General features: G+C 43.5%; 1 long non-coding RNA gene across 1 annotated transcript in view; it reads right to left on the minus strand.

Annotated features, from left to right (window-relative positions):
* Positions 1-5,748: 5,748 nt before the first annotated feature.
* Positions 5,749-14,168, minus strand: part of LOC143297744 (uncharacterized) — a 50,671-nt gene continuing 42,251 nt past the window's right edge. The window contains exon 3 of the long non-coding RNA XR_013057305.1: positions 5,749-5,952. This is a non-coding gene — a long non-coding RNA (uncharacterized LOC143297744). The remainder of the gene's footprint in view (positions 5,953-14,168) is intronic.

The following is a 14,168-nucleotide window of genomic DNA, read 5'->3' on the forward strand; positions in this document are numbered from 1 at the left end:
ATTGTGGGAGTGAAACAAGCTAGTATGCAAGAGCTGTATGAAAGTCGAGTGGTTAAAAAAAGCAGGCAGATAGCAACTGACGACACCCATATTTTAGCAAAGTATTATGAGCTATTGCCATCAGGACGACGCTACAGAACTTTTAAGTTGAAATCCAGAGCTCTGAAGACTTTTATTCCACGTTCAATCCACCTTTTAAATTCTTGAGAACTGTGTGTGTGTGTGTGTGTGCGCGCGCGCACTCTCGTGTGAGACGTGTGAAAGTCCGTACATGATAGGCTGTACCTTGTTCTAGTTGTGGTGTGTGTGTGTGTGTGTGTGTGTGTGTGTGTGTGTGTGTGTGTGTGTGTGTGTTTACTGAGCTTAAAACGTGAGAATTGGTTATAATGAATGTGCAATATGTAGGAAGAATAATGTGCAATGTGCAGGATGAGTGTGCAATGAATATGTCTAATGCTAACGTCCATATTCTAAATATATCTCTGTTTAATAATTACGATGTAATAATTGATTGCAATGTTTTTAAAAGCGAATATGTGAAATGCTTTTATTTGAGAACATATGTTTATTACTCTTGTTTAATCAAGTTATCCGCGTGTGTGGGGTGGGGGGGCGTGGGGGGGGGGGGCGGTGCGGGTGTGTGCTGATTATCTGGTTGTGGTTTTCCGCAATTCATCTTTATTCTTATCTTATCTGTCTATTATAATCAATGTGCAGTATAGTAGGCTATGTTTATAATTATATTCAAATAATGTTTCTTAATTCTTTCTGTTTTTACATTAAGAATACTAGTTATTACCTGCAGTGTGTGGATGTATGTATGAAACGATGTATGTGATATTTTTTACATTTGTATCTTCGTAATATGTGTTGGGGCTGTTGTTGGCTTTTACAGTTATGGTCCCCATGTTGTTTACTTGTCTATGTTGTGATAATGCACCTGACCAAATTTCTCCAGTTGGAGATAATAAAGTTATTCTTATCTTATCTTATCTTAATGGGACAGAGTCCAACTTTGAAGAGCCCACTGAGGGTGGCGGGACAGTCAAAGAGCAGGCGAAACGAGAAGAGGTGAATGGGACCTGCCCCCCGCCTGGTGTGGGCTGTGGACACAGGGGCACACAGTGGTGCTCAACCTGTTCTGTGTCATCATAATAACGACAACGACAATAATGATAACAGTTTTGCAGTTTTCAGTTTCAAGATGCGAAAGCGTGAGGACTGATCCATATACGCTACACCACATCGGCTGCAAAAAGAAATACAAGAGCAGGTTTCTTGATCCTGGCATAAGCCCAGTGTGTGTGTGTTGGTCAGACCTTGACAGCCTACCCCAGGTCATTGTGAAAACACTAACATAAAATGGAGGGGAGTCATTTGTAAATGCAATAAAGGATATAATGTTTAATGTTTAAATCAAAGATTCACAGCAATGAAGATGGTCACAGTTTTATGTAAAACAGTTTTTTTTTCTTTTTGCATAAAATTGCAAAATACATATTATTGCTGTCTACAAGGGACCGGAAGACCAGACACGCTATGAAAGTGAAAAAACAAAAAACAAAAAAAAAACAAAAAAAAAACAACCAACAAACCAAACAAAAAACAATATCAGTATGGTAGCACTTTATATCGCCTGCCCGATTAAACAGGCTGGTAATGACCCTCGTGTTAGGAACAAAACTGGGTCATATGATATTCCTCAGATACTGCAAACAGACACAGACCAAACAGATACTGCACTGCAGACAGACACAGACCAAACAGATACAGCACTGCAGACAGACACAGACCAAACAGGTACAGCACTGCAGACAGACACAGACCAAACAGATACTGTACTGCAGACAGACACAGACCAAACCGATACTGCACTGCAGACACAGACCAAACAGGTACAGCACTGCAGACACAGACCAAACAGATACAGCACTGCAGACAGACACAGACCAAACAGATACAGCACTGTAGACAGACACAGACCAAACAGGTACAGCACTGCAGACAGACACAGACCAAACAGGTACAGCACTGCAGACACAGACCAAACAGATACTACACTGCAGACAGACACAGACCAAACCGATACTGCACTGCAGACACAGACCAAACAGGTACAGCACTGCAGACACAGACCAAACTGATACTGCACTGTAGACAGACACAGACCAAACCGATACAGCACTGCAGACAGACACAGACCAAACAGATACTGCACTGCAGACAGACACAGACCAAACAGATACTGCACTGCAGACACAGACCAAACAGATACTGCAGTGCAGACAGACACAGACCAAACAGATACTGCACTGCAGACACAGACCAAACAGATACTGCACTGTAGACAGACACAGACCAAACAGATACTGCACTGTAGACAGACACAGACCAAACAGATACTGCACTGTAGACAGACACAGACCAAACAGATACTGCACTGTAGACAGACACAGACCAAACAGATACTGCACTGCAGACATAGACCAAACAGATACTGCACTGCAACAGACACAGACCAAACAGATACTGTAGACAGACACAGACCAAACAGATACTGCACTGCAGACAGACACAGACCAAACAGATACTGCACTGCAGACACAGACCAAACAGATACTGCACTGCAACAGACACAGACCAAACAGATACTGCACTGCAGACACAGACCAAACAGATACTACACTGCAAACAGACCAAACCGACACTGCAGACAGACACAGACCAAACAGATACTGCACTGCAGACAGACACAGACCAAACAGGTACAGCACTGCAGACACAGACCAAACAGATACTGCACTGCACTGCAGAAAGACACAGACCAAACAGATACTGCACTGCAGACAGACACAGACCAAACAGATACTGCACTGTAGACAGACACAGACCAAACAGATACTGCACTGCAGACAGACACAGACCAAACAGATACTGCACTGCAGACAGACACAGACCAAACAGATACTGCACTGCAGACAGACACAGACCAAACAGATACTGCACTGCAGACACAGACCAGACAGATACTGCACTGCAGACAGACACAGACCAAACAGATACTGCACTGCAAACAGACACAGACCAAACAGATACTGCACTGCAGACAGACACAGACCAAACAGATACTGCACTGCAGACACAGACCAAACCGATACTGCACTGCAGACACAGACCAAACAGATACTGCACTGCAAACAGACCAAACCAACACTGCAGACAGATACAGACCAAACAGGTACAGCACTGCAAACAGACACAGACCAAACAGATACTGCACTGCAGACAGACACAGACCAAACAGATACTGCACTGCAGACACAGACCAAACAGATACTGCACTGCAGACAGACACAGACCAAACAGATACTGCACTGCAGACAGACACAGACCAAACAGATACTGCACTGCAGACAGACACAGACCAAACAGATACTGCACTGCAGACAGACACAGACCAAACAGATACTGCACTGCAGACAGACACAGACCAAACAGATACTGCACTGCAGACAGACACAGACCAAACAGATACTGCAGACAGACACAGACCAAACCGATACTGCACTGCAGACAGACACAGACCAAACCGATACTGCACTGCAGACAGACACAGACCAAACAGATACTGCACTGCAAACAGACACAGAACAAACCGACACTGCACTGTAGACAGACACAGACCAAACCGATACTGCACTGCAGACAGACACAGACCAAACCGATACAGCACTGCAGACAGACACAGACCAAACAGATACTGCACTGCAGAGACAGACCAAACAGATACTGCACTGCAGACACAGACCAAACAGATACTGCACTGCAGACACAGACCAAACAGATACTGCACTGCAGACAGACCAAACCGACACTGCAGACAGACACAGACCAAACAGATACTGCACTGCAGACAGACACAGACCAAACCGATACTGCACTGTAGACAGACACAGACCAAACAGATACTGCACTGTAGACAGACACAGACCAAACAGATACTGCACTGCAGACAGACACAGACCAAACAGATACTGTAGACAGACACAGACCAAACAGATACTGCACTGCAGACAGACACAGACCAAACAGATACTGCACTGCAGAAAGACACAGACCAAACAGATACTGCACTGTAGACAGACACAGACCAAACGGATACTGCACTGCAGACAGACACAGACCAAACCGATACTGCACTGCAGACAGACACAGACCAAACAGATACTGCACTGCAGACACAGATCAAACAGATACTGCACTGCAGACACAGACCAAACTGATACTGCACTGCAGACAGACACAGACCAAACTGATACTGCACTGCAGACTAAAACAGACGGTGTGATGCAAAGAGATACAGACACGGAGTGTGCATTGCAAACAAACAGAGACAGACACAGACCCTGCCCTATAGATAGACACAGATAAAAACAGACGTTGTGATGCAAAGAGATATATTCAGAAACATACAATGCACTGAAAACTGAGACAAAACACGAAAATGGTGTTGTAAACAGGCACAGAAAATAATAGACCATTTCACGCAAAAACAGACCTTACACCAAAACAGACCTTACACTGTGAACAGACACAGAAAAATAGCAGACCGTTTGACACAGACACAGAGCAATAGAGACCGTGTATTGTAAACAGACACAGAAAATAAGAGACCGTTCAACACAAACAGATGCAGACCCGTCGCCTGTACTGTCAACAGGAACCAAATATAATCAGACAGTGTAATGAGAACACAATAGAGATTCACTTCCAGGCTGGTTCCCTAGCGAACGGAGCCGGCCACAGTAAGTTTGACCTGGTGCCGGTGGCGCCGCAGGATAAAATTCCGTGGAAGTGTTGTTCCCCTCGGAGAAAAACGTTCCCTCTCCAGTGTCATTAATAATAACAACATACAGTTCTGCACACAATGATTTTTATTCACATTGTTCACTGGTCAACTCGCTTTTTGAAAAAAAAAACAAAAACCACCGGTATTTCTACTGGATCTCTTATTAGTTTGAAATGTGGTCTTCCGCTGAAGTGAACGTGTAACTACAAATAAGATAATCATGTCTGAACATCACGAAAGAAGAGACAGAGACAGAGACAGACAGACAGACAGACAGACAGACAGACAGAGAAACAGGAAAATATGGAAAGCGACGGAGACGTAGAGGGAGAGTTAATATTGTTGGGGATGGGGTCTCGTAAAGTTTCATATTTCAATCTGCCCTAGTCACACGTACACGGTAATCTGTATATTATCAGATTGGGAGTCGACATAAAGAGGATTAATGTAAGAATTGGAGATCAAAGTTATAAATAGAACGAACTAGTCGAGAAATAATAAATTGAATAAGAAATTCATCATCATCATCATCATCATCATGAGTACATTCTACTAAAATCATTACAGTAAAAGGAAGAGAGATAAAGAGACAGAAGAGACAGACAGACAGACAGAGACAGACAGACAGACAGAGACAGACAGACAGACAGACAGAGACAGAGAGAATAGTCCAAGTTCACTTTTCAGCGGCATCACACACACACACACACACACACACACACACACACACACACACACACACACACACACACACACACACACACACACACACACACACACACACACACACACACACACACACACACACACACACACACACACACACACACACACACACACACACACTCATTCTAAGTAACAAGAAGGAAGTCCAAGGCCCCTTTAATGTTTATATTCAGCCCTCGTGACAGAACACTACAAAAGAACACCAGGTAATGAGGTCAGCCATTAAAGCAGACGACGTCTTTATTGGAAAGAATACGGTAAGTACCAGTAATTAGCATTCGAGATCGTTCTTCCGCTTGTACTGTGCCCAGTACAACAGTGGGCCAGTGGTCCGGGCACCCCTCTAGTCTGTGACAGCTCCGTAATTCAAACCCTGTCTGGAACATAAGAAAAAGCATCCATGTGAAAATAATTATATTGGTTGTGCTAATTGTTTTCTGAATAGGACAGAGTAGAACATAATAGAAGAAGAGGAGAAAGAGAAGGAGGACGAGAAGGAAGAAGAAGAAGAAGGAGGAGGAGGAGGAGGAGGAGGAGGTGGAGGAGGAGGAGGAGTTGGAGGAGGAACAAGATAGAAAAGAATGTATCGTCCTTGTATCCTAGGACAAAAAACACAAACAACAGTAAAAGCGATGTGTTGTGTTTGATTTCTCCCTTGCTTTTCACCGAATGATGCTGCCTTGAGTCATTCGCATTGTGGTCTGGTACACGTTCTGACTTTTCACTACGGAAAAAATCGGAAAGAAAATATTCACCCAGCGTGTCTATGGCTGGATCTTTGTGAGCCTTCCCTTCTGAGGAGTCCACACCTAGTACCTTTACCGTGGCAGAATTGGTCAGCGTCGGACTTGTGACCCAGCATTCACCACGCCGTGTAAAGGTGTACAGCAGGTTTGCGTCGAGTAGTGTACAGTCAGGATAAATTGATGAAACTGCGCACGAAACTGAGAACACTGTGTGTTCGCAATCGTCTCTGCCACACGTAGACCGTGCATTGTTATGTTCTTGATTTTCCTGTGGCCAGTACATGATAGAGTCCTGAATGAGATGCAGTGATGACAACGACATCATTCACTGTTATATTCCATTTTCAAAGCATTGTTTACTCTCCGAACTCTTAACAGATACTCAAAATACGATATTTTTAGCTGTGCTGCGCAAAATAAGTCAACGTATAAAAACCATGACATTGTATCTATATTCTTCGATCTATTCTACTACTTTGTGCTGAATTGCGCGCCTGTGCAATCATTAGTTGCACTAATATTTTTATTTAAAAACAAAACAAAAACAGCTTGATGGAAAAGTAAGTGGTCGCTGTGAACACCTACTGGAGTATGCATCCGAAATACCATTTGCAGTTGAGCGGTGCACGCGGCAAACACCGCTATGAAATGGAAACAACAAAAAACATCGCGACACTGCTTGTTCGCTATTGAAAGACTATGGCACAGACATTCATTTAAAAAAAAAAGGTAGCTGCACACTCAGAATCCAGAAAAATACACTGACCGTAACGGGAATGGAGTGTGTTCTTTCTCTAGATGGACGTATCGGCAGTAACACTGGACAGCGTCCTGGATGTGAGTGCCACTGAGGTAGTGGAATTCACTCCAGGAACAACAAATTAGCCCCCTGAACTACCACTGAAATCACTACCGCGACCTCAAATGACTTGAACACCAGCCAAGAAGGGATTAAACCCCGTCACAAACTGTGCCCTGACTGTGGCAACTCTTTTGGATCGTACATATTTTACCTGAGGAGTAAACACAGTCGAAGAAAAGCAGTACCACATATTTGTCTCAGTCACAATACCTATATTTTAAAGCCGACAAAGAGTTGAACAATGTTATAGATGGATAATTAATAGTCCATTTGAGGAGTGAAGCGCTTCTCGTGAAAAGGGCGTTAAACTTTGAGGCTGGAGATCGTGGCTCCATCCAACCAGACCATTCAGGACTGACAATGAGAAAATGTTCTCTGCCATTCTTGAATGCAGTGCAGCCTTCTTGGGGAAAGTGCGCTGGCATAACTTTTTTCAAGAAGAGTTGTAAATGCATTGATTTCATTTTGCACCCCATGTTGTAAGTACATTTTGGTCACAGGCGTTGGATCTTGCTGATGCTTGCTGTAAAAAAAAAAAATTTCGTTAGAATGATTCACTTGCTTTCTGAAGGTTTAGAGACCCTTGTGTGCGGCACTGCTTGTTACTTTCGCTTTCTTCCTCACGTCCTACCATGCACTGGATCTTTGCTTCATGATATGTCTCTTTAACTCGGGCTTCTCTTACACATTTTCAGCATCACTGCACAATCAAATGCACCATGTGATTGTCAGAAAGACATAATTCTCTTGCTGTTATAAGTTAAAAAACGTCTCAGATAGATACAGAGTCGATGTTAAGCGATTCTGCACAGTCTGTCTGTCGTGTTCAAACTGCTGGTGATTGCTTCCTTCATTCCAAATAAATAACTCCACACAGTACTGATAAATACAAATCAATAACTCCACACAGTACTGATAAATACAAATCAATAACTCCACATAGTACTGATAAATACAAATAAATAACTCCACACAGTACTGATAAATGCAAATCAATAACTCCACATAGTACTGATAAATACAAATGAATAACTCCACATAGTACTGATAAATACAAATGAATAACTCCACATAGTACTGATAAATACAAATCAATAACTCCACATAGTACTGATAAATACAAATAAATAACTCCACATAGTACTGATAAATACAAATCAATAACTCCACATAGTACTGATAAATACAAATAAATAACTCCACACAGTACTGATAAATACAAATCAATAACTCCACATAGTACTGATAAATACAAATCAATAACTCCACACAGTACTGATAAATACAAATCAATAACTCCACACAGTACTGATAAATACAAATCAATAACTCCACATAGTACTGATAAATACAAATCAATAACTCCACATAGTACTGATAAATACAAATAAATAATCCACACAGTACTGATAAATACAAATCAATAACTCCACATAGTACTGATAAATACAAATCAATAACTCCACATAGTACTGATAAATACAAATAAATAACTCCACATAGTACTGATAAATACAAATAAATAACTCCACATAGTACTGATAACAAACACGTACTTGGATTTCCTGTGATCAGGTGACCCACAGCTTTGAACTTTTTGGCACCTTCTGTTTTCACACTCTCAGTTCTCTGACTGCCTGGCTTAACGTTTTTGCTGCTCTGTGATTACTACGAGAAGAATTATTTCATGGTATCTACTGCGTGTATCAACGAATGTTAGATGTGTACACCTGTTTTTCTGGGTTGGTGTTCGAACCACACAGTGACAATTTCAGGGTCTTGTGCTAAACAACTTTTATTTCACTGCACTGAAATAATGCTCAGTAAAACAGACATAATACACTGTCACTCACACAGTTTAGATTACTCAGGATGCAAAAACTTGAAAGTTAAGTTATCTTTTGTTCGCAAGGAAAGGCTAGAAGCCGCATTTTTCTCCATAACTGAGCACTTGTCCAAACAAAATCCATTCTCACTCATTAAAATCTAAAAACCTCACACTTGATAACTTAAGTGCACTCGAAGTCAAAGGTCTTTTGCACTCACTACATGCCAGTGTTTATCAATATCTTCATAGGAAAAGCAACAGACAGTAGTTTTAGTGCATGTTCCTACCTCTGTCGACTGTGGAATGTTAACCTGCTGTAAACCTTTACACGGTGTGGTTCACCAGTGATCAGGCTCAGTCGCCCCGTTTTGCATGATACTGTGTCCTTGGGAAAGGCACTTTTCTCCCGTTGTCCTCACTCCACCCCTCACTGTAGCTTGATGAAGCCTTTTGTACACGAAAGTGTGTCTTCACAAGTGACTGAGAACGTTGATGTTTTTGACTTTTTGCATTCATTATCAGTTGTTTCGCTTGTCAGTTTAACGACTTCTCTTTTACGAAGTCCTTTAAGTAATTTCCTGTAACTGTATTTAGAGGGGTTTTTTTGTTTGTTTGTTTGTTTGTTTGTTTTGTTTTTCTTTCAAATTTCACCCACATTTTTACCCTCATTTGCCCAGTTTCCCCAAACCCTCCATTCATCCACATCTCCCACCCCTTCTAACCGATAATACTCAGATGTATTCATAAATACTTTTACAAAATGTCTTCAATCACCGATATGTGTGACGGGACATTAAACAAAAATTCCTTCCTTCACTCCACCCCGTGTGAATGGGTAGCTGACATGGGTTGGGGAAGGTTAAATGACGGAAGGAGATGGTTGGGCCCCGTCTGCCTTCACCGACCCACAGACACTGAGGGAATGAAGTCACTGCTCTCATGGCCACAGAAGGTTATGGGACCTTTAACCTTTAACCTTTAGCCTTCATTGTGGGGAAAAGCGACGACTACTGGGAACAGCACTTAATCAGGTGGTCTATTTTCCTTTTCTACTGTCTACTCTTTAAAGAAAAAAATATTTTTAACAAACGCACGAACGAATCTCATTTCAATCAAGTATATGCACACAAAACTGTCTGGGCAAAGAAACTTTTTTTTTTCTAAACAAGTAACACATTGAAAAGAGAAAAGAAGAGAGACACAGAGACAGAGACACAGAGAGACAGAGACACAGAGAGAGACAGAGACAGATAGAGAACTGTTTTGATACATGTGTGTGTGCCGCGCGCGCACGCGCGCGCGCGCGCGCGTGTGTGTGTGTGTGTGTGACTCACGACCACACGTGTCACGCCCGCGTCTGTCTATCACAGTTTTATGTCCATGCGCTTGCTATTCAGCAGAATGAGCTCCATCTCAGACCAACAACACACCGATCACGCTTGCAGATGTACTTTCACGCGGGAACCGCCATCCCACCACCCGCGACCCTACGTACATGCCACAAGCTCCTCACACCTACCCCCCCCCCCCCCCCCGCCCCCCCGCATCCCCCCCACCCCCACCCCCCACCGCCCCCCCTTCTCTTTTTTTTTCTTTCATCCAGTTGAGTTCAGTTGTGAAAACTGTCATTTGTGGGTGGGCTATTTAGAGCGTAATGTACACGCTATGATAATGCAAACAACTGAAGTGAACCGTAATTTATTGTCAAATAAAATATCACCACGAACAAGACCAGAGTCGATACGGTCAGCAACGCTCAGTTAGTCACGAATGCGGCGTGCAGACGAAAAAAACTCGGAATATTCATAATGTTTCTTGAACATGTGTTCTGGTGAAAAAGCAAATATAGCGTAAGACTCTGCGTGAACGGCGACAAGATTATTGTTCTAGCTTGTACAGAACGTACAGTGGAAGGAGGGGATTGGGCCCCGTCTTCCCCATGCCAAGCCCTGGGACACAGTGGATACGAATTCACTGTACCGATGCCGGTTACATTTAACATTTAGGAGCCGTTTTTCCTGCAGATATGTCTGTCATTGTCACGGTGAAGCTCTGTCCCTATGCAAACTCAGGCCCGTCGAGACATTCAAGAGCTGCGAAAAGCGGCATTGACACACAGCGGCACGTGAAAAGTGACCTCGTGCAGAACCCGCACGTGCTCGCTCCCTCCTGTCCACGCCCCCTACTGTTGCAAGGAAGTAAACATGTTATACAACTGCGTCGTTAGAAAGGGAGGTTCCCTTTTGCTGTCAGCTTTATCCACGTTTGCTATTGTCCGGATCACCTTTATAATCAGATAGATAGATAGGTAGATAGACATTCATTCATTGGGGCTGTGACTTCATAAACAATGTTTCCCGGGCTTGGCATAGGAAATGGGCCCAATCATCTCCTTCCGCAGATTTGAAGGTGCGGGGAGGGGCGGGGGGGACCGGAATGAAGTTCCTTTCCCAAGGACAAAAGACATTGCCGAAGCGGGGCCTCAGATCTTGATGACTGGTAAACACTGGATCAGAAGTTCAACACCTCACAGATTCTGCCACGGCGCCTCCTTAAACAGAGTACTTTGTAGCCTCATGTACAAGTATTTTTAGCCATAAATCACCCGTCACTTCACCATATGATGAAAACAATCCACCCTTCTCTCACTGACCTCTCCCACCCCCTCACACACAGACACACACACACACACACACGCACACACACACGCGCGCGCGCGCGCAAATCCCCTTTCTCGTCTGGTGATATTTTTTGTACTGAAAAGACATTAATCTGAAGAACGAACAAACACCCTTCAAGCATAATCGGGGAACATAACAGCTTTTCATTGAAGATATTTATTCATATGATAGGCGTATAACAAACAGACATGCAAACAAAACAAACAAATGAACAAAGAGGGGCCAATGTAAAAGGAGCCTTAATGAATAGAAGGTGTCCCATCACAACAATCTGTGTTAACAGCAGGCCAAATCCCCATCATCCCAACACACAGACAATGCAAGATGGATTCTTTCTGTCGCACATCTTATTGGCCTGCTCGGGGTTGTGTGCCTCCAAAACTCATTAATTTCTGCTGAGGGTGGGTCTCACATTTCACAAGGTGTGAGTTCGATCCCCCATGTGTTTTCCATAATAATTTATTGGCGTCCTGGCTGTCCATCTGAGTTGCCTTGTTATCGGTGAAATGAGATACGTACTGCCCCCTCCCCCTCCCTCCCCTCACCCCACGTGCGTTGGACTTGTGATCCTATATTCACCAGTGATAAGGGTTCGAGGCCCTGTTTCGGCATGGTAGTATGTCCTTGGGAAAGGCACTTTACTCCGATATTCCCCACTCCACCAAGGTGTGAATGTACATGGCTTCGGTTCTTCTTCTCCTTCTCAACTCCGTGAAGTCCTTTAGGCGCCGCCCAGAAGACTCGAGGTCTGTCGGTTGTGTTTCATAGCCTGGGTCTCTGCAAGTGGTTTCCCTGGCCCTGTCCATTTTGCACAGTTGACCGTCCGTCGTTTTTCCTGCCTCTCCCACCGTCTCCCTCCCTCGACAGTTCCTTGGAGGATTGTTTTAGCAACGCTACTTGATTTTATTACGTGGCCATACCAGCATAGCTATAATTATTTTCTTAACTGGTGTCACTGGATTTTCATAAATTCCAATATGCTGCTTGACGATTTGGCGCACTTGTTCCGCGGTGATAAATCAGTGTATCTGATATTTAGTATCGTGCGATAACAGCTCATTTCTATGACTTGCATTCTTCTTTCCAAATCCGTTGTGAGGATCCATTTTTCGCATGTATACAGGAAGATGAAATATACCGGTGCACGCAGCAGTCCAATATTGTGTTTCATGCAAATGTTGATGTCCTTCTGTGTAGGTTTCTGTCTGGACAGTGGTGATGTTGTCTTCGCCACCCTTGAGAGGGTTATTGGTTTGTGTCCTTCATAACTGATGATGGATCCCAGGTAGGTAAACCGTTGGACAGTTCCTAGCTTCTGTCCCTGGGCAGTTATATCAGCAGTGATTGAGGTGTTGTGGCTGGCCATCAGCGTATTCTTTTCGGTGCTGATTTCCATGCCATACCTTGTGGATGTTTCATCCAGCTTTTTAACATGCTGGGCGAGTTCTTGCTCACTACTTTCCAAGCCGTCGAGGTCGTCTGCAAAGCGAAGGTTCGTGAGAGTTCTTCGCCAGTGCTGACTGTGCTTACATTATCTTCAAGCGCGTCAGTCATGATGCGTTCCAGGAAAATGTTTAACAGTGTGAGAGACAGAAGGCAGCCCAGATGGACTCCAGCTCAAGTATGGAACCACTTTCCAGAAGTACTCTAAGTATCGCACTGGTCGCTGTGGAGTAGTTGCGGGATGGTGCTGATTAGCTGTAACCCAGTGTTATCATTTTCAGTGTGGCCTGTAGTGTTTCTTGCCAGATTCTGTCAAACGTCTTCTTGAAGTATATGAAAACGAGGCAGAATTCCCCCTGATATTGGAGTTGTTTTTCGCAAAGGGTGCGCATGTTAAAGATCTGTTCGGGGGTACTTCTGTCTTTACGGAGCCAAGCCTAATCTTCAGCAATGACGTATCGGCTTACAGTTATTATGACCTCCTCTCGGAGTTTTAGCAAGTTATTCTCGTTTGATGAATCCTATACTTTAGTACGTTTGGGTATCCTCTGTTCTGTTTGTTGTAGAGGTCAGAGCAGTACTCAGTCCAATTCTTATGATGTCTTATTCCCGTGTGAAACAAGTGCAATCTTTGTTCCAGATGGTTCTGACTGTATCTGCCTGGTCAGTTCTTTATGGCTTGTTCGTGTCCTTGCTGTCAAGGCTTTTCTCAATGTCTTCACACTGCTGTTGTCCACATTTTCTTGGCATTCTTCGTTTCTTGACTGATCTTCTTGTTTATAGCACTGTATTTCTCCTATCCTTTCTCAGCTTTCTTTTTCTAGTGTCGTACATCTCTAAGATACTACTTGTGCTCCATGGCTTGGATTTCCATCGGCTTACCACTAGACCCCTAGGACCTCTGTTGCTGTTTCAGTCATCACTTGATTGACAATGTTTGTGTATTTGTATTTGTTTGTATCTGTATTTCTTTTTATCACAGCAGATTTCTCTGTGTGAAATTCGGGCTGCTCTCCCCAGGGAGAGCGCGTCG

This window comes from Babylonia areolata, chromosome 23 (genome assembly GCF_041734735.1).
Source record: "Babylonia areolata isolate BAREFJ2019XMU chromosome 23, ASM4173473v1, whole genome shotgun sequence".
NCBI classification, from domain to species: domain Eukaryota; kingdom Metazoa; phylum Mollusca; class Gastropoda; order Neogastropoda; family Buccinidae; genus Babylonia; species Babylonia areolata.